Source organism: Colobus angolensis, unplaced genomic scaffold (genome assembly GCF_000951035.1).
Source record: "Colobus angolensis palliatus isolate OR3802 unplaced genomic scaffold, Cang.pa_1.0 Scaffold51, whole genome shotgun sequence".
Taxonomy (NCBI): Eukaryota; Metazoa; Chordata; class Mammalia; order Primates; family Cercopithecidae; genus Colobus; species Colobus angolensis.
The window spans coordinates 12,413,968-12,440,726 of record NW_012118599.1 but is presented as its reverse complement, the minus strand read 5'-3'; the positions used below and the strand labels follow the sequence as shown (position 1 = coordinate 12,440,726).

Genomic DNA, 26,759 nt, shown 5'->3' with positions numbered 1-26,759 from the left:
GCTCATCCTTGGCCTGCCCTGGCCTGGCTTCCACTGGAAATAAAACCACAGGGGCTTAGAGAGAGTCCCACCCTGACTTACTCACATTCACCAAATGAGTTGGAGATGAAGCCATTTAATATTTAGAAACCCCAAAGTGTCTGTTGTAGCAATTCCCATATCCTTGGCTCTAAGCCTGTTTCTTTTCTGTTGTGCAGTAAATAATAATAATAAAAATAATAATAACATCCAGTCCTTCAACACCTCCTCATTTTCTAAGGAATTCAAAACACACAACTCAGTGTGGAATTTGAGACCATGTGTGGTCTGGTCCCAATCTACCTTGCCAGCCTCCTCCTCCTACTCTGTTAATGCATGGCCTTTGCTCCCATCACTTTGCTGGGAGGCCACTTACTTATCCCGAATATGCCCTGAACTGCCTTCTCCATACCACGATTCTGAAGTCCTCCGTCTGAATGGCCACCACCACCCTGCCAACCTGTGTGTGCTGGATGCTGGACCACTCTTCCTAGCCCCTCCCCAGCCACTCTCCATGAAGCTCCATGGTCGGACGCCTTGTTCCGCCCCTGCCCCAGCCTTCTCTGGTTTGGTGGTAGGTTCATCTTCCCTCCCTTCCTTCCTGCCTGTCTGTATTCCTGAGGGCAGGGACTGCATTTTCATATCCCTCCCGGTGCTGGTACGGAAAGGCAGCTCCCTGAATTTATTGTGTGAGCCGAAGTGGAAGACGATGAATGGCGGTTCCCCTTGGACAACAGATCTGGCCTTGGAGTGAAGGGAGGAAGAGGCCGAGTGCAGAATGAGGTTTCAGGGGAGCCTGCAGGGGGGTCTTCCTGAGCCTCCAGAACGTGGTTGCCTATGAACCCATGGCATGTATTCCTGGCATTAAAGCAACACTCATTACCATCAAATGAACTTTTATCATTAAAATTTTTTCCCTCATGGACATACGTTTGGGAATATTTTGTCTGCCAAACAAATTGCATTTATTTACTAATCTATTTTCCTATCTTTATCATTCAGAGATCCATGTAGCCACCACTGAGAACTTCAGACCAGAAGAGACAACCAGAGATACTACAACACACTCATCCAGAGCAGAGGAACCCTATTTTGAGCTTACCTATAGGACCTCATAACAGGCAAACATATGATGTCTTCATAGTGTTAGAAATAATAAAATAAAGGACCATATCAGTGACTTCCTGAAAGGTTAATTGGAAATCTCAGGATTAAGCTTTCTCATTTTGTGTTAAAAATGCAAATTCCTGGGTTGGAATAATGATCGAACATTGTTTGTTAGTTACACCTTAATGAATGGGGTTATTAGGGTTTAAGAAGAATGAGGTCATTGGGGTTTATTAAACCATCAAGGGAGAGGACTAAGAGAGAACCCTGAGATGCCCAGTAAGGCAAACATTTGGAGATAAGTTTCATTTCACCCCGACTTGGCTTCCACAAGGCCTGCACACTCAAATATTGGTTTGAGAGAATTCTGAAGTCAGAGTGGCAGACCATGCTGGTCACACCCAATGTCCCGATCCTGCTACAGGAATACAATTTCACTCATGAGAGGGCCATCCCCCTCTCATTTCCCTTTGCCAGTGATTGTTTTGGTGATGAATGTGTAAGCCATTTCTGGCCAATGGGATATAAGGGTGCTTAATCTCACCCCTCTCTTGTAAGGAGAGGAGGAACTTCCTTCTTCACTCCAGCTTGCCTTCACACATGGTTCTGTGAAGATGTAACGTTTGGTTTGTGGCAGCCATCTTGTGACCACAAAGAAAAACCTCAATAAGTCTTGGCATCACCATGGGGCTGAATTAACCCACCCAGAGGCCCCTGACCTCTAGACTTCTTGTTATGAGAAATGATAAATTCTATTATTTAAGCAACTGCAGTCAGGCTGTTTTGTTCCTTGAAGCAAAGGCTTATCCTGATGCATCCAGAGGTGTCACACTGAGGACAGGCAGAGGCTGTGGCAGGGTAGGAGAGGCTCTGGGGGTGGCACAGTGAGGACAGGCAGAGGCCGTGGCAGGGTGGGAGAGGGAACGCCCCTCCTGGTTTGCTTGCCCACAGCCTGATCACCATGAAGGCAGCCCAGGGAGGGCAGGGCTGGGCCTTCCATGGAGCTGGAGGTCTCCGGGGCTCTCTCAGCCTCAGGAACAAAGAGCTTGAGCCCTGAGGACTCTGGGTAGCTCTCGAGTATACCTAGCAGGGATCCACTCACCCAGCCCCACTTCCCGTCACTTTCTGTCAGACTCCTGGAATGGGGCGTGAATGGTCTCTTTTGTGACAATTTTGCACATCCCACCATTGATGCAAGCCCTTTAAAAATGACTTTCATTCTTGTCTGGCATCTTCTCACTTCCTTCCTACACCTATGAAGTCTGTGCCTTTGTCAAGTCAGCTCGGACTGCCCTTCCCCCAGCCCCTAGCCCTGAGTGGCATTTTTATCCTCTCACTGTAGAGCTCTCCAGGCCGCCTGGATATCTCATTATGGTGGGAAATGAGAGCTACATTTCCATTTGGCCATGTCTGTAGGGGACACTGCTGGTGCCTGGCCATGGTCCCTGGCCGCCTCCATTCCTGTGCACACTGGTGGGGTCCTGCTGCAGCAACTGTGACTGTCTGCCTGAGGACTTGGCTGGAAGCCCCAGGGAGTCCACTCTGGGGAGCATTCCTTCACGGATGCCATGGCGCATACATACCCTGGCTTTCTCACCGGTGTGGGGCAACTGTGAGGCATGCCCTACACAAGCTCTCAGAGGTCCCAGGTGCCCTCAGTGGTAAACTGTTCACAAACACTGCGGTGGTCACGCATCTCAAAATCCTTGGCTCAGGGTCTGTCCCTAGGAGAATTCAGCCCAAGTCAGTATCTTACTCCCATTATCCATAGGATCAAGACCCAAATCTTTTGCCTGCCACATCTCAAATTAGACCCAGACTCCATGATCAGCTCAGGGCCTGCTTTGGGTTCTCTTGCAAGGGAAAACCAGCTAAGAATCATTTGCTCTTGTTTTTTCTCTGACCACTGGCCTGGTCGTTAGTTCTGGGTCCCCACTAGCCACATGCCCATCTGTTACCATCTCCCTTCACCCCCAATGGGCAATCTTATTCCTTTGTTCCCTGCCGTGAGCTTCTCTGTCTTCCTGGAACAATTTCATCCTGTCTTCTCCTCCCTCGGGCAAGCACATCCCACAACACCCAGCATGGTCAGCAGCTCTTCTGAGAAGCCATCCTCAGCTGCTCTATCAGAGCTGGAGATGCCCCTTCATGCCCCTAGGATGCATTGACCTTGCCTCTGCTAGAGCTCTCGCTACATGGCTGGCCACGGAGACATTCATCTTCTGTACCTGGTGTGTGAATGAAAAAAGGGTCTGTCCCACCTTGACCGAGAGCTTCTGAGGAACAGGGCTGTTCCCTAATTCTTTATACTCCCGGAACCACCTGCTCAACCAGGGCAGATGGGGTCCAGAAGATTTGCATCAGTAACTCAGCCTTCCCTTGACAAAGAGGAGCTGGGGTGAAGCTGGTTTCCTGGGGAGGCAGGCTCTAGAGGACGAGAATCAGAACAGAGCAGGAAGGTGGGGGTGGAGGGAAAAAGAAACAGAAAAACGTGCAAGTCATAAAGCAGCAGGGAGCCCTGCAAGTCATTAGATAATTAATCAAAGTGAAAAATCAGAAAGTCAGCTTTGGCTGCCATTATGGGGTTGCAGCTGCTTTTGGAGTTTGCTTGAATAAAATCTTTATGAAGTTCACGTTTTGTCTCTAATTTCCTCCCTTGTTCTCTCCCATTCTGGGGCCTCATGTTCCCTGACTCCCAGATGTGGTGATAGGTGGTGGCAGGCACCTGCCCTCCCCCACCCCACCCCCTCCCGCCCAGTCCAGGCTTGTCTCAGCCCCTCTCTGTCCTGGCTCTGGTTCAGCTTTCTCGGAGCTCTGAATACCCAAACCCATGCCTCTTCCCATCTTCGCACCCTTTTGGGCTACAGACCAAGTCAGGAAGGGATCTCCTGGAGCCTGACTATTCTCATACAGAACAGAATGCATTCTGGAGCCCTCCAGATGCTGGCCCCTGCCCCAGGGGGTGAGAGTGGGCTGGGGTCCAGGTGGGTGGAATGGGGCATGATAGGTGTGGTCAGGCAAGGAGGTTGGTTACTCAGTGTGTACACTGTCAAACTCATCTTTGCTTTACAGGGGACTCAGTTTCTTCATTGGTAGCCTTGATTGACAAAGACCCATTATACGGAGAGTAAAGAAATAAAGGCATTGAGCATTTCCTGAGTTCGAGGCACTTTTGCATATATGATTGAGTTTGCTTCTCACCACAGTGTTGCAAGGAAGGCATTTACTGAGGAAGGAGAGAATGTAGAATTGAAGAGCTTACTAGAGGTCAAAGTTTGCAGAATGATTCAAAGAGGCAAGGCCAGAGCTCCCAACCAGGCTTCTTGTTTCTAAAAGCTGCCAATCAGTATAACTGAAATATTGAAATACAGCCCCAAACCCAACCCCACCCCACTGCTGTTGTAGGGGAGAAAAGCAGTGTATTTTCCTTACCCATTGCAAGGTTCATGGCTGAGACCCCATAACAAAAGACAGATTAACAACAGAAAAGTGCTTTTAGAAAAAGCCCAATGTAGAAAAAGGTCCCTATAGCCCTTTACACACTGGTCACCCGCTAGACTCAGCTCTGTGGACCTGGGGCCACTTCTTGATCAGCTGCCAATGCAGGAGTGGCACCAGAGGGTGTGCTTTCTGCCTTGGACCCCACACGTGATGGAAAACACCGCCACCTCTTTGTGGAAAGTTTTTGCAGGTTGGGTTCCCTGGGAAGCAGACTCTGAGAGGGTGTTTGTGTGCTAAGGAGGCTGGGTGCCTGGGGAAGGGGAGACGGAGCAGGCATGGGCAGAGGGAGAATCCAAGCTGCTGGCCCCCACGGGGAGCTTTGGAGCTAGCAAGGCCCTTTCACAGTGGACTTGCTTTTGACCCAGGTGGCTCTTGCAAGTCCCCCAGTCTTGCTTAATCATTGAATGTGGGCTGCCCGGGAAAGCACACGGCCTTGAGGGAGATGGCTCTCTGCAGCGGAGTCAATGGCTGAGGGGCCAACAGCTGGGATTGTCTGCTGCTAACACTGCCCGCAGCTGCAGAAGCAAGTCCTTCCTTGAAGGGGGATCTGGGTGGTGCATGGCAGTATCCACCATGGAAGGGGTCCCAGTGCCCCCAGGAGTATAGCTGCTGTCTCCTGGGCTCATCTGTGCTTTGGATGCGCTTGCATTAAAGTGTTTATGGTGTAAAGTGATGGTTATTGGGCCTGCCAGCCATCATCACTAGGACAGAGGCTGTGATGACACGCTCATATGGCTGTCCCTAGCATGGGGCTCAGAAGGGGGTCAGGAGACGCATCTATGGTCTGCTCAGGTGCCTGCAGCTCTGCAACATGTGCCATGAGCCTGCCTTGTGAAGCCACGAACTGCCCCCTCATACCCCTGGATCCCAGCTCCCTTTTAGGGGCCTGCCCAGTGTAGAGCTGGCCTTTCCCCGCTATGCCTTTGGGGTACCCACATTTTTCCTGCCTCTATTTTGGCCCCCAACTCTGCAATTTCAAGGTTATTTTCCTTTCTGGGGCTCTTTGGCTGGTGCTTGGATCCCAGGGACCGAGTCCTGGATTCTGGGAGTGATATGGGGAAGGAGAAAAGGGAGTTGCTCGTGGGCACCCATAGTGGTGCCAGCTCATAGAAGGCTGAGGTGGTGGTCTTGGGGCTTGGGCTCGGCCTTCATCAGAGGTTTCACTCTGCAGGGAAGCAGCTGTAGACAAAGAAGCCTTGTTCTGGGGGGACTCAGCAGGGAGGCAAAGGGTCCTTTCACAGCGTCTTCATCTCTGCCAGGGAAAGCCGGGGCTGGCTGCCATGTGGAATGCATTTGCTGCGAAAACCACAGCAAGAGCCATGGCAGTGTGGGTTGGTCAGGGCTGCCTCCTCAAGAAGCACGGGGTCTTTGTGGGGCAGCCATGGAGTACGGGGTGCTGATAGTATCAGCCTGGGTCAGAGGGAGCCCCCAGATTGATCTGCCCCCTGCACCCCAGAGGAGTCCTGGGGTGGGAGTTCTGGGCCTGGCCTACCTGGGCAAGTCTTAAACCTCCTCAGCCATCCGTTTCCTCCTCCTGCCCTGCCCACCTGGCTGTCACGGGAGGCTTAGTCATGCGCTTGCCTCAGTGTCTTCTGTGGGTCTCTGTTTCCCAGGCGGGTTCCTGATTTGCCTTGACTGTTCTCTTCTCCTCTCTCTTCTGGACTGTGTATCACTCACCTTTGAATCCTCAGGGCCGGAAAGCAGAGACTACGTCCATGTGGTTCTCCCAGGCTCCTCTCTGTCCCACAAGCTTCCCACGCCCATTTCTATCTTTGTGATTTCTTCCATAGATTTTATGCCTCCAGCTTTCTTTCTCTTTCCCATGCCCATCCAAAGTTTGCTCCCAAGTTGTCTCTTGAATGCCACCTCCTGTGTGAAATTCACCTCTACTGCTCCAGCTGCCTGTACTAGTTAGTGAACTCCAGTAGGGCAGAGCACGTGATTTGCTTTTGTTTCAAGGCATGCTCATTCTTTTGTCCAGGAATCTTAACTCTTCACGGCAAGAATAACATGATAATGAAGATAGTAATAGGTAGCTGAGGATCAGAGAGGTTAAGTAACTTGCCTAAGGTCACACAGCCACAAAGTGGCAGAGCTGAGGCTGGATGGGAGCTGCCTGGCTCCGAAGACTGTATTGACATTTGCTGTGTGTCCTCCCTGGGTCGCTGGTACTCCATTATGGCCTTGATAGAACCCACCCTCCAGGTTGTTCTGGTTGGAGAGTTGGTGTGAAGGCAGATGAGGGCACTTAAGAGGCAGGCAAAGCAGGGACTTGTGGCCAAACCTCAGTTTCTCATGCCAAGAAGACGTTGGTACTGGGTCTCTGTGGTCAGACCCACACTTAAAAAATTGTTGCTTACTTCCTTTTAGTTCTGCACCCCTAGAACTTGCTTCATTTCTTGCTCTCAGCACAGGGGTTCCTCTTGCTGTCTCTAGCAACTTATGCTTCCTGTGAAACCTCATCCAGGTAAGTTTTCACTTCACACTGCAAAGAATAATAGCAGGGGGTTATTTTTTAGAAAAAACTCCTCAAAGCTGAGCAGTCTTCCACTCCCGGGCAGACAGCGGGAGGCTGCAGGGCAGCAGTGCCTGCAGGAGCTGGAAAACATTCACTCCATGTATAGATTTCCACTCACCCCTGACTACAACCACTTGCGGGGGTGAGTTTCAATATACCCTGGTCATCTGAATCCACTTATGTGTCTTTAATCACAGGGGCCTGGGTGTCTTTGACTCCTTCCTGCTCAGCCTCTCCAGGAATTTGGCACATAGGAATTCTTGGGACTCTCCTACCCTTTTGGAGAGATTCAACTCAAACTGCCTTCACAGAGCCTTCCATTTATTCCTCACTGGGGCAAGGAGGGAAGTGAGGTCTCTCAGCACCTACTATGTGCCAAGCATGTTGCTGGGTGCCTTGAGATCATAAATTACAATTCTTACATTTTCTGCAACAGGTTGGTTTGTCAAGAAGCAGATGCTGAGATGGAGTTTGGAGCAGAGATATTTATTAGGGGTTAACACCAGGGCAGGGATGGGGATCGGGGAGGAAGCAGGATGTGCAGAGAAGTCGTTGAACTGTGACACAAGCTCTACAAAGCTTCAGTCATCCCTGAGTGGAGTGTAGAGCAGGAATTGCCCATCAGTGTCCAGTATTGGACCGGAATGACTTGGGCCTATATACCCCCATCTGGCTTTGTAGCTGGATACAGGTTGTCCTGGGAAGGCCGTGGGAGTGGCGTAGCTCTGTCGCCGAGCCAGATCCTGAAGGAGCCAACACATGGGGGTTGTCTGCTGACTGCAGCCCCAGAACTGGGGGCTGTAATGGGTCCTGGAAGGGGAATCTGGGAAGTGCATCTTTGTGTCTACAATATATGAGGTAGTCTTCCTATCCTTATTTTACTGATGAGGCTCGTAGAGGGTATGACTGCCTGTGGCCACACAGCTAGTAAATAGCAGAGTCTGGATTTGAACCCAGGCCTCCCTGAAGTCAAACTTCATGCCTTTTCTGTGAAACAGAACGATGGGCCTCGGGGAGGAATAAGGAGCATGTAGTAATGTGTAATACTTGTTTCTAGAGTTGCTCATCAGTGTTTCTTTTGCAAGTGGGGGGAGAAAATTGTGTTCTAATAAGCAGATGACAGGTAGTAAAGGACAATGTGTTAACCCCAGATGCCTAGGAAAAAGCTTTGTAACTCCAGAGGCATGGAGGAGTTAGGCACTGCATTCATCTTTGCAATGTGCCTGCGATTTGCCTGCATCGAGGAAAGGAAAAGGTACTCTAGGGAGCAAGTACAGCCTCAGCAAAGGGATGGAAGTTGGAATTGACAAAGGCTGGACAAGGGAAAGTGGGCAGAGGGGCCTGGTTTGATGGAAGCAGTGCAGCCAAATAAATGAAATGGGACTGGGACTATGAAATCCAGTTTCATTCTGCTTACCTCCACAAGCTTTTCTGGAGCACCTACTATGTGCCAGGCAGCTATCAGCCCAGAGGAGCCCTGAGCATGCACACAGTGGGCCAGAGAGTGCTCTTCATCCCCGTGCCGAGAAGGCCTCAATCGTCACTCTGTCCTCCAGGCTTTGTAACTGGAGCCAGAAAGTCCAAGCCAGTCCTAGGGATGTGCCCCCGCCTGCAGGGGCCACTGCAGAAGAAATGCTGAGGTCAGCCCTGCCTGAATCTAAACCCTCCTGGGATTGCGATGAGTCAAGGAGGGGCCCTGCTAGGGATGTAGGAGGAGGGCCACGTAGCTTCTCTACCTGCCATGGTGAAGGTAAGGCTGCTAATGCTGCCCTTTGGGTCCCTGGGGAGGACAGACTGAGGCTGAAACCAGTCCTCAAACATCCTAGGAGCCCTCAGGGTGAGGCCTGGGGGACCAGTCAACTTGGGGGTGAGGAGACGGGAGAGTAGGTGCTGGGGACAATGCTCCCTCTGGCAGCTTCCAGGTGGTGGGATGTTACACACTTGTAAAACAACAAAAATAAATGAGAAGCAAATGTACATCTTGATTTGGCCTAAGAGCTGCCTGGTAAAAACATTAGAACCCCCCCCCTCCGACTGTTACGGGTTGAATTATATCCCCCTAAAAAGATATGTTGAAGTCTTAAATCCTGGTGCCTGTGAATGTGACCTTCCTTAGAAATAGGGTTGTTGCAGATGTAATTGGTTAAGATGAGGCCATGCTGGAGCAGCATGGACCCACTGATCCAATATGATTGAAGTCCTTATGAAAATGGGACATTTGGGCACAGAGGAAAGATGAGGGGAAGACAGACACTGGGGAGAAGGCTGTGTGAAAATACAGGCAGAGGCTGGCATGCTGCAGCTGTAAGCCAAAGAATACCAAGAATTTCTTGCCCCCATCAGAAACTAGGAAGAGATAGGAAGGATTAGCAGGAGTGTGGCCGTACCCACATCCTGATCTTGGACTTCTGGTTTCCTGAACTGTGAGACAATAAATGTTGGTTGTTTTAAGCCAGTTTGGGGTACTTTGTTATTGCAGCCACAGGAAGCTAATACACTTGCCGTCAATGTCACCCTTACTTAAGGATATTCTAACTCCCAAGGTAGGGATGACAATTTCAGGACACCCTTCGAGTTGAAAGCATTTCACTTTATGAAAAATCTACTCTGGGGACCTGTTTCTCTCCACTCAACTTGGACCAATGAAAATGCCATCTCAGACCAGCCCCCATTCCCACACTGCTGTAGCTGAAGGAAATGGCGGAGGGCATCAGTCACTGTGGTCCTCGTGGGTTCTTGCCCTTTCTGGGCCTTCGTGTCCTTGGGGGTTGGACTGTGAAATTTCTTCATCCCCTCTGTCATCTGAGGCAGGGGGATCTGTAGGTGGAAAAGCTGGGTGAGGGCTCAGGTGTCAGTGAAGCATTCCTTAGTTACTTCTTGCCCCGGAAAATGCGCATCCAGAGCTAGCTGTGGGATGTCCACAAATTTGAGAAGGGGAAATTGGCCATATTGAGGGCAGCGTGAATAATGCTTGCATCGATAAGATGCTCAGACGGCACTCAGTGAGCACTGGGGAGGCAGAGATGATGCTGATCCCCATCTTCCAGGGCCTAGGAGAGAATGACCACTTTGGACTGGGATGCGAGAATAGGTTTTGTGATTGAGTGCTAGGATACGCACCTGAGGAGCATCCATACTGGTGGCCCGTGAGTACGCCTGGATCCATGGTACTGTTGCCTGTGCAGTTTTCAGCTTTTAGAGCTACCTTCTCAATGTATCTTCTATGGGACATGTGTTCATTGTGATGTTAATGGAAGTTAGGTGAAAACATGATTTAGTGGTAAATTATACCTGAGAAAGATTGGGTCAAATAGCCATTAACAGATTTCTCTCCTGCAGGACTTCTCAGAGCCTTTAATATGCTAAGATGCATTGTCAGAATGCAGTCTTTCTAAAATTCAATTGACAATGGAATTTTTTTTCTTTTAAATATGGCATATCTCCTGGGATTATTTTCTGGAGATTATTCTTTGGAGACCATTCTTCTAGAAACTAGGGTTCTGGCTAGGTGCGGTGGCTCCTGTAATCCCAGCACTTTGGGAGGCTGAGGCGGGCAGATCACGAGGTCAGGAGATCGAGACCATCCTGGCTAACAGGGTGAAACCCTGTCTCTACTAAAAATATCAAAAAGTTAGCCTGGCTTTGTGTCACATGCCTGTAGTCCCAGCTACTCGGGAGGCTGAGGCAGGAGAATCGCTTGAACCTGGGAGGCAGAGGTTGCAGTGTGCCGAGATCGCGCACTACACTCCAGCCTGGGTGACAGAGCGAGACTCCGTACTTAAAAAAAAAAAAGAAACTGGGGTTCTGAAGTTTTCTAGGCACTACCTAGTACCCTGTGCAACTTCATACTTAACCTTTCTTGCTGAATGCAGAATGATGTCAGAATTGATGGTGACGATGGTAAGATGAGGTCATGATTATGATGGTGACACTAGTGATGAGAACACTGGTAATGAGGGTGGGTAGCTTGTTTTAACTTTAGTAATCCCCAAGAAGAAAGAGCTCCCTACTCAGGCGTTCGGTATATCCATGACATTATTAGGCTTTAGAGAGTTAATGACCTGGGCTGGCAGCAAAGAGATGGTGCCTAAAAAGTCAGGAATGTACCACTTAGGGAGGTCTGTAGGCTCAGGACTAATAAACACCTTAGCAAAATGGGAGACCCACTAGGAGTGTGCACCTTTGTATCCTGCAGCCTCTGTGGACACAAATGCAATAAAAAACGTACGATTTTCATCCCCAGGATTCCAGGAATGGTGAGTGGGTGGGTAATGTTGTGAAGGTTGAAGGTTGGTGGATTCACTCAGAAATGAGGCTGAAACACGTGTGGCTGCTTCTGAGCACGTGTCCCCTCCATTCTCAGCTCAGTCCTGCTGGAGAAAGCCAGATGATTTACAATACGGTTAGGCTTTGTGTCCCAACCCAAATCTCATCTTGAATTGTAATCTCCATAATCCCCATAATCCCCACGTGTCAAGGGAGAGACCAGGTGGAGGTAACTGAATCATGGAAGCAGTTTTTCCCATGCTGTTCCCGCGATAGGGAGTGAGTTCTCACGAGATCTGATGGTTTTATAAAGGGCTTTTTACCCCTGTGCTCAGGACGTCTCCTGCCTGCTGCCTCGTGAAGAAGGTATCTTGCTTCCTCTTCACCTTCCACCATGATTGTAAGTTTCCTGAGGCCTCCCCAGCCATGCTGAACTGTGAGTCAATTAAACTTCTTTCCTTTATAAATTACCCAGTCTTGATCAGTTCACGATAGAGGTATGAAAACAGAGTAATACAATTTACTAACCCCCAAAGTGACTCGGAGAATTGTGAAGGCTGCAGTAAAGAAGCTGGTGGAGGTTTTGATGGTGGAGGAATGGTACTGAGGAAGGAGAACAGGGAATTGAGGTGACCAGGGGTTGAGGCATGAGCAAGTGAACAGCAGGTGCAGTCAGTTCGTATAGGCAGGAGAGCAGCAGGTGCAGCATATAGGTGGCATCCTTGCTCCCATGATAACAAGCCACATCAGCTACTGATTGGTCACAGGCCAATCCTTCATGGGGTGTGGCCAATTGGAAGCCTCTGGGGAGCACCAAAGGGTGTTGCTGGATTCTTTTTAGATTAATAAAAACCCTAATTGAAGAGGCTATTGAGCCCGCTCCCACTCTGTGAATTGTCTTCAATAAATCTGTGTTTTTGTTACTCCGTCTTGTTGCTGACAGGGGCTGACAGCAAGGATGATAATGGTGGTGGCAGATTATAGTGAAGGCTAGGACAATGCTCATGGTGACAAGGGTTTGTAATGGGGGTGACAGCACAATGGTGGCAGGTGTGCAATAGGTGATGTGGCAGTGATGGGGACATCCCCAGTTGAGCTACTGGCAACCACAATGGGGAATCATGGTGAGCACTGGGCACCAATAAGATTCCACAGTGACTCCCTATCTTCACAGGCAGGACAGGCTCTGGGAGGTGAAAACCAGCCTGAGAAGAAAGAGACCTTGCCTTAGGAGGCATTTAGTTGTCTTCTGTGTAGAAAGGTAGCCCTTCACTTTCCCCATAAATCAGCCCCATAAACTTTCCACTTTGCAATTTGCAGGTAGTCAGCCCCATAAACCACTCCTGACTGGGAAACGGGGCTTGAACAAATAAATCACACTTATTATTTATGTCAGCAACAATGTCATCATTGCACAGGAGTCCAGACCTGTACTGACCTACCCAAGGGACGTGGGCCGCTCACCTCAATATTGTTCAAGTCAAGCATGCCATGATTCAACACTGAATTTTTAGACAGAGGCCCTTATATCAAAGTGACATAATTTAATAGCACTCTTCACCCTCACTGGAGTGGGCCTCAATGGGGGCGGCAGACATATGGCTTCTCTGGGAGAGGGGGATGATTCTCAGAGGAGGCTTGTGCCCTTTTCCTGTGAGAAGACCACTGTCAGGTCTCCAACCTGTAATTCACCCCGGTGCTGCCACTGACATGTTACTGTGTACACCAGCACAGCCTTGCTCCCCTCCTCCTGCACGTGCAGGAAATACAAGCTTCTTCTCTTCAGCACGGCTTAGCCTGGACCTGTGCCAGGGTGGCCCCTGGTCCCCTGAAGGTGGTGAGACAGGTGATGGCTGCCTTTGGGTAGATTTTTAGTATCTTGTGTAACACATTCTGGCAAGGGTTGCCATTTCCTCATCTCAGGCTTGCTGTTTGTGGGTCCTTGTTCCTTGAGCAGAATGCTTGGTCCGGACCTTGCCATCCTTTGTATGGATAGAGCTTTCACAACCGGTCACAACTTTCTTAGCACAAATCTGAATTCATGGCAGCAGTTTAATTAAAGCCATCTCCCTGTGTTTCTTTATGTTGTTATGCAATGGGGCAAAGTGATACTAGGGTTGCCCTTTTTCTTTTCTGGGAGGATTCCCTCCCCTCCTCTTCCCTCCCCTTCTGGAAAAGTCTGAGTTAGTTAGCAGTGTATTAAAGTAGGCATCGCATTTGTAGATGTATCAGATATTTTTTCATGATCTTCAATAGTGTCTGGCCCTTTGGAATTCCAATTAGTTGGGGGTGTGGGGGAGAAGGGTCTTGTTAAGATGTCTAGAAATGAAAGTATTAGGAAAAATCTCTGGTTTTGTAAATTAAAAGCTCTGGAATATATTAGAATCAGATATTTTTGGTTTGGAATATAAATGTATAATATATGGAGAATATGTTTTGGGTCACTTTAGGTATAATTTGGGAGGGCAGAGCCTGTGTATGTTTGGGACTACAGCACTAAGAGAATGTTCACAACAGTTTCAACGCCATGAAGAACAGGCGATGTACAAAATACACAACATTTCCAGTGATTAAATTGTAATCTGACTTGTTTTGAACTATTTTAAAACCTAGTATACTGGGAGGTATACCATTACAACCCAAATGATTAACCAGCCTAAGGCAGTCATGCTAATTCCATCCCTCTTGCCAGAGATTGGCTCAATGCCAGGCAGGTATAAGCCAATCTGGGTCAATGAAAGTCAAGGAGAGGCTTGCTCAGAGCTTCTGAGTAAGAGAAGCCCATCCCACCTGCCCTTCTCCCATCATGCTGGATGTCAACATGAAAGCTGTGGTTCGAGGTACTGTTGGCAGCCACGTTGGGGCCATGAGGGGAAACAGCATTAGAATGAACCCTGCACTGCTGCTGACAGCAGAGAAATGAAAAGAACCTGCGTTGAGTGGCTGAATCTACCAATTTTGATCCCTTCCCTACTTCCGGACTTTCTGTTCTGTGAAACAATAAATGTCACAATAGTTTAAGCAAGTCTGGGAGAGGGTTTCTGTTACCTAAAGGGGAAGCATCCTGACACAGCTATTTAATAATGGATAAGCATTCGTCATTACTAGCACTACTGTAAATGCTAAGGGGAGATGAACAATAGAACATGTAGACAGTCCTGGCTCTTCAGAGTTCTCAGATGTTTATTGGAAAGGTGAGATAACTACACGAAGCGCAAATACAGGAGGGCTGGAGAACTCTTGTCATTAAAGGGCCAGATAGTCTTTGTTGTGACTACTCAGCTCACCTGTTATAGCACAAAAGCAGTCATAGACAACGTAAATGAATAAGCATGGGTGTGTTTCAATAAAACTTTATTTAGAAAAACAGATGCTTGGTCAAGTTTGGCATGTGGACAATAGTTTGCCAAAGCCTGCTCTAGGAGACATCTATAGGACTATCCTACAGACATCTAGAAGACAGCTATAGAAAGGAGACATCCATAGAAAGGAGCCATCTATAGGGATTGGAGTCATGGGAGAATTCCTGGAGGATGTGCTGGACAGACAGAATGGAAATGAATTGGCTGCACTTCTACATGTGTGCCTTAAAAGCCTATGCTATTTCACTCTCTGATGTGATTGCAGGAAAAAAAAAAAGCCAGAGTGCATATCATAATCATACCTGACAGTCTCCCCAGAGGTAAGCTAATTCTGCAGAACTTCTTCCCCCATTTCCCAGTGATCAACCATGAAAAGATCAAATATCAGTAGGTCACATGCAGAAAGACTCCCTGCCAAGTCCACCTCCTACCTGATGGGCCAAAGGTAAGTAGCAGGCAGCCCAAGGGTATATACATCAGGTTCTTTATATTGAAGCATTGAGACCAAAGTGTCCAGGTACACTTGTGAATCTTGCATTAAGTTCTGGATTTTTCAAAAGCCAGAAGGTCTCTTGGGACTTACCTCCAGTGGGCCACGTCTTGGGGAGCTTGGACCACAATGGCTGGGAGAGCTGGTTCTTAAGGGTGACATTGAGGATTTGAACAAGAGGCAGGTGAGCACAGGTAGGTTAGAGCAATGCTTTCTTACCCCATTTGTGCCACTGTAACAGAATACCGCAGACTGCATAACTTATAAAGAACAGAGTTTATTTCTCACAGTTCTAGAGGCTGGGAAGTCCAAGATCAAGGCTCTGGCATCTGGTGAGGGCTGCTGTCTCCTTTCAAGATGGTACTATGAATGCATATTCTAGAGTGAAGGAACATTGTTTCCTTATGTGGCGGAATGCAGAAGGGAAAGAGGACCTAGCTCCTTCTGTCAAGCTCTTTTACAAAGGAATTAATCCATTCTGACCTAAACACCTCTCAAAACTGTTGCAGTAGGGATTAAGTTTCCAACACATGAATTTTGGGGGACACATTCAGGCCATAGCAAATGTTATAAGCAGAGGCTTGGATGGGGACCCATCAAAGTGCATGAGGGGAAGTCTGATGGACGATACCCTCACAGGCTATGCTGGTGGCCTGTTCTCCCTTGACATCTTGAGACAAGAGCCTGAAGTTTAATTTAAGGAAGTATCTAGGACAATAATACCCGTCTGTATTGACCTGCAGGCATAGGGTCTGGGAGCTATTAAACAATGACATTGATATAGTTTATAGGGCTTGGATGAGGAGGGTGACTACACAAATCTACCTTTCCTAAATATGGAGCAAGAAGTATGATGAAAACACTGGTTAGCAGTAACCAGGGGAGAGAGGCAGTGAGTGGGAGGGAAGAGCAAGGCGGAGAGAGGGAGGACCCTTTCACACTTCAAGGAGTGGGGCAGGGTGAGGGTCACATGGAGAGAAGGAGAGCTTCCAGGAGGCCAAGGTTTGCAGGGGAAGGACTAGCATTTCTGAAATGGACAAAATTGTACCCAATGGTGAGAACTGGCAAGTCCCTTACCCCTGCCCCCCTAAAGGCTACCATTTAGGGGCTTAAACATTTCCATTCATGTTTTCTTACTTCCATGTATAAACACAGGCATACTTTGGAGAGAGAAGAAAAATAAACCAAACTGCTGAGTAATACCCTTTTGAAAATAAATACATACTTTCGAAAAGGACCGAAACAACTTGTGGAAGCTTTGGAAGGGTGTTTTCTTATTTTTAAAAACTGAAGGGTTTTGGTGAAATCAATGTTGTTTTCTCAGGCTCCAAAACAGATTAACATATGGGCAGTTTCAGCTTGTGGCTCAGAGAGACAAAAGAAACCACAAAAATAGCTTTCTAATAATTGTCCCCAAATATGTCTGTCAAGGGCTGGTTAGTTGACAGACATAGTTGTCCCCTTTGCTAATCAAAACTCTAGGCGGAGGCGCCAGCTCCCCCCGCTGCCATTTGAGGTCCCTCCGGTTACTGTATTTACTCTCCTTCTCACTCCCAATTGCTTCCCGAAGCTTTCATCTGCTCCAGCGCCCTGCTCTGCCCGTCTCGGCCACCACCGCTGGGGTTTAAGGCAAACCTTGCATCTGGTTTCTCTTTGCTTCTTTTCGCCTTTGTTTACTTTCATGAGGAGACAGACGGTTGCTTTATTAACTCCCTGCTTTGTTTTCTTTAGGGTTTTCAGTTGTTTTAATCTCTACATCAACTATTCCAATCTGCTCCCTCACCTTCCACTCCACTGGGCTCTCTGTGACCTGGCACTTGGGTCTTGTTTCTTGCCAGTTGGGTCTAGTGGTCTTGTTGATTCGTCTTGGCTGTTGCTGCAAACTCGGCTGCGGCCCTCAGCGCTGTGTGGCTTCCAAGTTCTCATTGTGAAGGTCTTTTCTTCTTTGTGTTTCTCCATGCAGGGATATGGGTTGTTTATAAACTTCAGGAGAGCTTACTTTTGAAAGGAGAGAATTGAATTTCCTGGGCTGCATGCTGAGATATATTATCTGTGGAATTCCTGTTTGAATGACTGGCAGGTTTCTGAGCAGTGGTGCTGTTTCCAGCCTGGTCTGCTCTTCAAGCTGTGTACCCCCCTCTGTGTGTGTCTCTGTCTAGAGCAGAACCCAAATTGAGCCCAAACCACTTCATCTGTTCACCACCTTTCTCTCTCAAACCTTGTCTTTTAAACCTAATAAAGAAATAACACAAAAGGTCAAAGCATGGAAAAAATAAAAATTCTCTACAGTTCTTCACCAAGTTATTAAAATATTGCAGTTGTGTGATACAGATTAAGAATGTTGATTGCTGGCTGGATGCAGTGGCTCACGTCTGTAATCCCAACATTTTGTGAGACCAAAGCGGGTGGCTCACTTGAGGTCAGGATTTCAAGACCAGCCTGGCCAACATGGTGAAATTTCGTCTCTACCAAAAATACAAAGATTAGTCGGGCATGTGCCACATGCCTGTAAACCCAGTTACTCAGGAGGCTGAGGCAGGAGAATCACTTGAACCTTGGAGGCAGAGGTTGCAGTGAGTTGACATCATGCCACTGCATTCCAACCTGGGTGACAGACATTCTGTCTCAAAACAACAATGGAACATTGATCCTTATTACCAATCCTCTAAATTTTTGCTACTCAAAGTGTGGTTCCAGGACAGCAGCATCAGCATTTTCTGGGAACTGTTTAGAAATGCACATTTGGGCTGGGCATGATGGCTCACATTTGTAATGATAGCACTTTGGGAGGCCAAGGTAAAAGGACTGCTTGAGTCCAGAAGTTTGAGATCAGCTTGGGCACCATAGCAAGACCCTGTCTCTACAAAAAGAAAAAAAAAATTAGCCAGGTGTGGTGGTGCACGCCTGTAGTCCTAGATACTCAGGAGGCTTAGATGGGAGGATTGCTTGAGCCTGAGAGGTCAAGGCTGCAGTGAACCATGATCACACCATTGCACTCCAGCCTGGGCACCAGAGTGAGACTCTGTTTCAGAAAAAAAAAAAAAAAAAGAAATGCAGATTCAGGCCCCACCCCAGATCAACTGATTCAGAACTTGCATTTTATAAAGATCCCCAGGTAATTAATGTGAACATTAAAGTTTGAGAAGTCTCACTTTCATAACCTTTAAAAACATTTAATGAAGCATTATAACAAGAGAAAATCGGCCAAGTACTTAAACAATCACCTGGTCTAGCATGAAAACTGTGGTCAAAATATTTAGATTGTGCCTCTACTTACAGGTAAGTCATTGAGTTCACTTGGACTCAGTTTTGGGATGACAAAAATGCCTCCGTCTTCACCTACCAGGGTTGATGCAAGAATTTTTGGTAGTGGTTAAGTGAAACAAATGGGTTAATGCATTCTGTGAAGCACCATAAAATGTTAGCTATTACAGTTTACACACTGCTTTATTCTAATTTTGGGGCATTCTAGTTCTTCCTTGCCAGAGCTAGCCAAATGCAGATATTAATCGTGAGAAGATAGAGCAGTCATGGTGCATCAGGGACAGGACATGTCAGAAGACCTCATCTGTAAAGGGGGATAACCGTGAAAGGATAATCAATCTTGGGGCCCCCAAATCACTATGCTAAAGGGAAAAGTCAAGCTGGAAACTGCTTAGGGCAAACCTGCCTCCCATTCTATTCAAAGTCACCTCACTGCTCGCTGAGATAAACACATATCTGACCGCCTCATTTGGAGAGGGTGACAAACTCAGAAGAATGCAACCATTTGTCTCTTGTCTACCTTTGACCTGGAAGTCCCCTCCCCGCTTGGAGTTGTCCCATCTTCACCTCGAGTTGTTCCACCTTTGCAGACGGAACCAATGCACATCTTACACATATTGACTGATGTCTTCGATCTCTCTAAATGTATAAAACCAAGCTGTGCCCCTACCACCTTGGACACATGTCATCAGGACCGCCTGAGGCTGTGTCACGGGTGCACATCCTCAACCTTGGCAAAATAAGCTTTCTAAATTAACTGAGACCTGTCTCAGATATTTGGGGTTCACATAACCATAATTCCTATGTTAGGGGACATTTGCCTTGCTGGCCCAGGGCATGGGCACACAACTCAGGCTCAACTAAGCCTACTCTTCCTCCCAGGACTCTGAACCTGAGACACACGATACAGAGACATGAGGATGGTGGAGAATTTGTTTAGCAGCAGCAGTGGTGGCAGTGGCACTGGTGGTGGTTACCGTTTAAAACCAGGTCTTGGCTTCCCCTGTCTCCTGCTCATTTTCTGAACATTCCCTGTAATTCTCTGAGATGCCCAGTATCCTCTTAGTAAATTGCTTTTCTGCTGAAACCACCCAGGGTTGGTTTCTGTCACTACCAAGAAGCCTGAGTGATAACTCCACCCACCTTACCAGCTTGCCCTGAGGAATAAGGAGGCAATGCATGCCAAGCCTTGGCACAGTGGATGGCACCTGGACATGCCCCATTAGTAGCAGCAAAAGTGAACAATGCATCCACTTTTGTTTTAACTTGATAAAGCCTTGTTCTTTCACCATTGAATTACAAGTTGTGACTTCCACTAACTCCTGAGCAGCTGGTCATCTTTACATTCTCGAGGCGAAGAGCTCAGCCACCTGGATGTGCTTCCTTTGCTCTTGGTCAGAGGCCAGTTGTTGTCCTGGCCCTCTAAGGACAGCACTAAGATCCATCCCACTGTTTTCTGCCTGCAAAACCAAGGCTGACTGGCCCCCAGACTTCTCCCAGTGCTTTATCCGATTTGCCTATGAGCCAACTACTCCAAAGCTGTTCAGGACTATCTCTCCATTTCTTTCTTAACCTATCAAGAGATGGGTTACCAGATTCCCTCTATTACCACTGATAAATTGAAAATAAAACAGATTTCATCAAGGCCACAATTTCTTACTTGTGGTCAAAGCTAACAAGAAGGATCCCACCAGGAACCTAGTAGGATAAATTACATGATTACTGTTATTCCTTGGTTTGCTGATGTTGAAATCGGTTCCCAGTAGCCTTATTTCTCCTGCTTTATATCTTTCCTTCCAGGGCTGTACACTGGTGTTACCAGTCTTAGGGAGAGTGGAAATACCTTGTCATTATTTCTTTGATTCCAGGACATGTCTCCCTCCAGTAAAAAAGAGAACAAGATCACAGTATGGCATTTATTTGCAAAATGGAGGCAAGTGAAAATCTTGCATTGAAATCTTCTGAGAATTCAGGTTCTCTTTTGAAATGGTGACATCTTGACATTGAGAAACACTGCCTTAGAAACCTCCAAGTTACGTGAAAGCAACAGTTGCTTGGGTTCCTCATTTGATTCTTCTTTGTAAACTCGCAGCTTTATGTGAAGACATTTAATCTCTGACTTATTTGTTCTGAGTTCAACCTATGCCTTGCTGAAGGAGAGCAGAGTCTCAATCTCCTGCACCCTGCCATTTGCAAAATGGAAAAGTGTTAACACCTCCCACCTTTTGCTGTTGCTTTGTCTTTCCCCTCTCATTAAAAACTTTAGTTTTAAAAACCTGAGCAACCTGTGCTCTAGAGAATCTCCTGTGCATCTGCACCGAGAGACCTATATCTGGCAGCATATTGTTTAAAACAGCAAAAGACAGGAACCTCCAATATCCCTCAATAGGAGAGTGGAGAAAACATGGAGGCATATCATTCATGCAATGGAGTTCTATACAAGAGTGAACATGAATGAGAATACAACTACCTACAGTAACATGGGTAAATGTTAGAGACATCTACCATGGATGAGGAAAAGCAGCTTGCAGAGGGCTGCATAGAGCATGATGATGATTATTTTTCTTGGTAAAGCTCAAAAACCAACCCAAGCAAATAGTAAATAATATGTTGCTCAGGGCTGATATGGAGGAGCTTTCCGGGGCTTACCCGTATCTGCATTTCTGTGCTCTTCTCCTGGGCACATGGAAGGATCACATTTCTCTCCCCTGGCAGCCAAGTGAGGCCAGGTAGCTCTCCTGGCCAATGGGCTATGACTGTAAGGGGCACGTGTCACTCCTGGGCTGAAGCAGCTCATTGTGGCTGAAGTGATCTTGCGGAATGCCTCATATTTAGGTGATGGTACCATAAGGTCAAAGCAGCCTGGATTGTGGAGTTGCTGCATGAAGGATGTGAGAGTCAGCTGGACCTGCAGTAGGTAGGTTTTTTCTTGAGCAAGAAAAAAATTTTTGCTGTTCTGTTAAGCAGTCGAGATTTTAGAGTGTTTTGTTTCCACAGCATGACCTAGTCTGCCCTGGTCAACACAGATACATACATAAAAGTTACCAGAAAGGTGAGAAAGAGAATAATAAACCCACAGCTCAGGTTGTGACTATCCTGGAGGAACGCAGATGGGTTGGGAATAGGAAAGGCACACGGGGAGCTGCAAGAGCGAAGGTATGTTCTGATTCTCATTTATTTATTTTTAAAGACAGGGTCTCACTATATTGCCCAGGCTGGTCTCAAGCTCCTGGGCTAAAGTAATTCTCCTGCCCCGGCCTCGTAAATTGCTGGTATTATAGATGATGTTCTGATTCTTGAAGTGTTCATTGTGTAATTAAGCCTGTATAGTTTATACTTAATGTAAGTGCCAAATATTATGGAAAACAAAAGCTTAAAACACTTTAAAATAGTTTAAAAACTAAACAGCATTAAAGGCAGAGTCTATGTGTCAGGTAAATGGGTGCTCAGTGTAAAATTCTTTCAATTTTGCTGTAGGTTTGGTAATTTTCATAATAAAATGTTGGATTAAAAAACCCTGAATGGACCACAGTTACATTAAGAACTTTTTGAAAAAACTTGCCTATAATTCATTAACTCAACACAGCAACTATTTTGATCTTTTGAGCCCTTATCTCTATAAATACAGAATTTTCATACATGTGTTCACAGTATATATAGTATTTTATGGCTTGTTTTTTTTTCACTTAACATTTTATCATCAACTCTTCCCCAACATTTATGCTTTTTTGGTGAGTGCATTCATGTTTGGGAATTACTTCCATCCCAGGCAAGGGAGGGCATCCCTTTCCAACCTCAGTCATACTCCAAAAGCCAAAGATACTTTTAACTTGTGTAAGATTCAACAAAGCTCTAACACACACTGCTCCCTCTGAAGTTTTTGTAGGAGATGCTGTGTCTATCTGTCAACTACTGTTTCCTTGAGATAAAGGGAAGGGAAGCTCTTTAAGACAAACTGGGCAAGTAATAGCATTCTCCACGTCATGGTGGCATGCCTGTTATGTGTTAGGCCGGGGGTCCCCAACCCCATCACCCCACCCCCACCATGGCCTGTTAGGAACCAGGCCTCACAGCAGGTGGTGTGTTACTGCCTGAGCTCCACCTCCTGTGAGATCAGCAGTGGCATTAGAGTCTCACAGGACCTTGAACCTTATTGTGAACTGTGTGTGCGAGGGATCTAGGTTGCCCACTCCTTATGAGAATCTAATGCCTAGTGATCTGAGGTAGAACAGCTTCATCCCCAAACCACCCCTCATCTTCCCCAGCAGTGGAAAAATTGTCTTCCATGAAACCAGTCTGTGCTGCCAAAAAGACTGGGTACAGCTCTGTCAAGCAACGCCAGGGTAATCTCCTCCTTGACTTTTCTCCTTCAGTCTCCCTCTTATTACTGTATCTCACCACTGTCTCAAAAAGCAGCCCAGGCTGGGCGTAGTGGCTCACGCCTGTAATCCCAGTATTTTGGGAGGCCAAGGCAGGAGGATCACTTGAGGTCAGGAGTTTGGAGAGTAGCCTAAAGTAACATAGTGAGACCCTATCTCTGTAAAAAAATTAAAACAAATATACACAGAAATAAAAGTCGTCTATCTTTTTTATCACCCACAACTAGACTGCTGCTAGTAATTTAGTTTTTTAAAGAAATGTATGCTTTTTAACAGTCTCCTTGCCTGAAGCCAAAGCATTAAAAACAAGACCATTCTACTCGTTCAATTTCTACCCTATGCTTGCACATCCAGGGCTCGGATGAATTTAACATTAGTACTGGATGGCCCATGCTTTTTATCCATGTGGTAGCTGTAACAAGCAGTCTTCCCAGCTATCATTAAGAGAGATGATTTAAAATGTCTTCAAGTATATGAAAGGCTCCTCCTCTCAGAATAGCAAACAGCTGTTCACCATCTCCAGTGAGCCTGGAGCCAAAGAAAGAGACTAAGTGAGTGGGGCTCTGGGCAACTCCTGGCCCTAAACAAGGAGGGCAGACAGTTCCTGGAGGATTCTAGGTGAAACCCACGCCCCATGTCACTTGGACTGTCCATTTAGCTGAGACTGGGTTATTTTGGCTTGAAACTACAGAACAAGTTCCATTCTCTCTGACTTTTCAGGACAGCTTGCTTGGTGGTTTACAGTGGGAGGGTCAGGAGTTACCTAGTTCTCTGTAGGTCTTTAAAAGTAGCTCATGGAGTTTTCATCTGAAGGGCTTAAGTATGGTCTTGTTGAAAGGCAGTGGGGTGGGTTTGTGGCCTCTAGGGGTTTTCTCCAAACAGATTTGACTTTTCTGCTTCTGCCCTCAGCTTCCTTTCCCAGAATTCAGTGCTCCTCTGTTCACCTTCTGATGGCCACCATCTTGCCTGCCAGTCGTCTAGTCCCTGCCATCTCTCCTGGAGGAGGCCTGGGCCTATTACTCCACCAGTTGAAGGAGTATAAAACCTCTGGCTTAGAGCAGTATGGTGTCTGTTTATTCCATGAGCCTTTATTAATACCTGACATGCACTGCACTCAGCACCAGGGATCTTGGGTGGTAGCTGACAGCATAAAAATCACAGACTGGGGAGCCTTGAGGCCATCATAGCAAACCTCCTGATATTACAGGTGAAGAAGAAAAGGCTAGAGAGGGCATGCCACTAACCCAAAGTCACAGCAAAAGAGAAATATAAAAAAGATGCTCCTCTAAAGGATTTTACAGTCTCAATGCATATTGTGCACATCTTGGTAGATCATACTACATACTCATTTGGAGCTGAAAGATTTTAGAAGATTATGAGAAAACTCAGGCTGGAAATGCAGGTAAATAGAGACCTAAAGCCACCAAAACACAAGCTAAAATGACTGTGTTAAGAAGGAATTCCATGTAAGGGAATATAGCAGGTGCTATTTGTGCCCATTAATACTCCTTGGTCCTTATTTCAATATGTGCTAAGAGCATTTTACCACTTTGTACTGAAAGCACTGACAACTGAGGTCCTGAAGGCTCTTTCTTAGCATGCCTGCATAGTGAATTGAAAATTCCCAGTTCATGTCCAGGAGCAGCCCTCAGCCATTGATAGATGGGAGTTGGAGGATAAATACCCCAGCTCCTTTGCCCATAAGGTAGGTAATTCTGAGGTATGGTCTACATTTTCTCCCAGAATTCCCCTGTAAGGTTGAGCCCCTAGTTGTTACTCAGCTGCCCCCAGTGGTAACCTGTATATTGACACTTCCTTCATTGGCTTCATTTCCTTTGATGTCTCACTTGCTCACTTCCTTGCTAGTGTTTACTGGGGTTGCCTCCCAAATAAATGATGCATACTTGAATCCTTGCTCCAGGTTAGTCTTTGCAGGAACTCTAACTCAGGAGGTATCACCACCCATTGACCTATTTGAGCATTTGCCCAAGACTGTGCCTTCATAGAGAGATGGTTGTTAGCACACAGGACTCAATGTGAAAACCTACAGAAGATGGTTTGGGTGTCTATTTTGAGCCAAAACAAAAACTGTGCAGGCACCCACACTCTTCCATGTATTTATAACCTCAAGCAGTTGTCCTTGCAAAGGGGCAAGAATAGGTGGGTAAGGAAGTGTTTACTGAGCACCTACTCCATGCCAGGCTGTGCTGCATACTCTATGTTCAGTAGAATCTTATTAAGTTCGTAGATGAGCCTTGTGAAATACTCATTGTTAGCCCCCATTTTACAAATGGGAGAAGTGAGGCTAAGCAAGTTGCTGAACACTGCCAGTAAGTAGTAGAGCCCAGATTTGAATCCAGTGCTGTCTGATGCCAAATCTGGTGCTTTTCTGTGCTCTCATGCTGCACCCTAGAGCTTACAAATATGTGCATCAGCCATGACCCTGGACTTGTGATGCCATGCTGCTGCTGGCAGTGGCATTTGTAACCACATCAGCAGTCCATAAATGTGCTGTCTTCCTTCTCCCAGAACAAGTCCTTACGGCAATCAATGATCTTGCACGTCTCCTTTCACACACACATGTCCCAGGCTGCCCTTTTGTGGCTCATTTTCCTTTTTGTTTCACTTAAACCTTATAGGTCACATGTGCAAATATTCCATAGCAGGAAATGAAGAGGGCTGGAGGCAAGGGGCCCCAAGCTCTCCTCAGGTGGGGGGACCCTGGTCATTAGCAAGCCTTTGGTGCCTCTAAACGTGCCTGTGGTGTGACCGTGTGTGTGCAGTGGGTTAATGTTGGCTGAGCTGGTCAGGGGGTGGAGTCAGTGGAAGAACCCGCAGAGTGCGGCTGAGCCTCAGCCACTCCAGCTCTCCCCACATCTTCCCTGCAGCCACATCTGCCTTGTTTTGTGGCAATGTTGGCTTGAGTCTCATTTCTCTTCAACTTTCTTAAGGGCACTGGCTGAGTCTTCTTCAGTGCTGTGCCACGGAAGAATACGTAACATTCTGTTAGCAACAATAGACATCTGCTGAATGATACAACTATAAATAATGACATCTAATGATGTGGTGATGTTCTAGAACCAAGCTTCATGAGCATGAGCATTTTTAGGAATAAACTTTAGGTTGCTATTACGTTGTTTTGACTATTTGTTATGAAAATATTTAAACTAACAGAAAAGTATAATAAATACTTTTTAAGATAGTGAATAGCCTAGTGAATGCCCATATACCTATCACCTAGACTTAGCAAATAGTATTTGCCATATCTGATGCAGCTCCCAGAACCCAGGTTTCTCATCTACTCTGATTACAATAATGATACCATCTTGTGCTACAGGGACATCTTGTCAAGCACATCACAGGGATAGTATACACAGAGGAGTTATGTCTCAGGACCTTCAAAGTTGTCTTCACCCAATCCCTCTATACTTACTGAAGACCTGCTATGTGTCAGGCCTTGTGGAAGGCACCCAGTGACAAAGATGAGGAAGTCATGGTCCCTATCCTTGGGGCGTTCACCTCCATTGGAGACTGGGAATAAACTTGTAAATAGACAGTTGTGTTGTGATGTGCCAAGCCCAACATTCCATTTTATAGTCCCGTGAACCGAGAACCTGAGAAGGCTGTCGTCTCCTCTATAGTGAGCATTGCTAGATTCAAGTTGGGGAATCACGGCAGGGACTGCAGCCCTGCATTCTGCCTTTGCTGTTACTTAGCTGCATGGCCCTTAGCAAGTCACTGGCCAGGTCTGGATCACAGTTTTCACATCTGCACGTGAAAAGGTCAGGCTGAAATATTTCAAAGGCCCTCATTCAGATTCAAGTTTCTGGAACATTTTATGGTGAAGTATTTAA

At 46.8% G+C, this 26,759-nt stretch overlaps 1 long non-coding RNA gene across 1 annotated transcript; it reads right to left on the bottom strand.

Moving 5' to 3' along the window:
• Positions 1–20,433: 20,433 nt before the first annotated feature.
• LOC105524879 lies at positions 20,434–26,759 on the bottom strand. Its single transcript, XR_001003826.1, has 2 exons — positions 26,339–26,759; positions 20,434–20,709 (listed from the first exon to the last, which is right to left on the bottom strand). It is a non-coding gene; the product is annotated as an uncharacterized LOC105524879 (long non-coding RNA).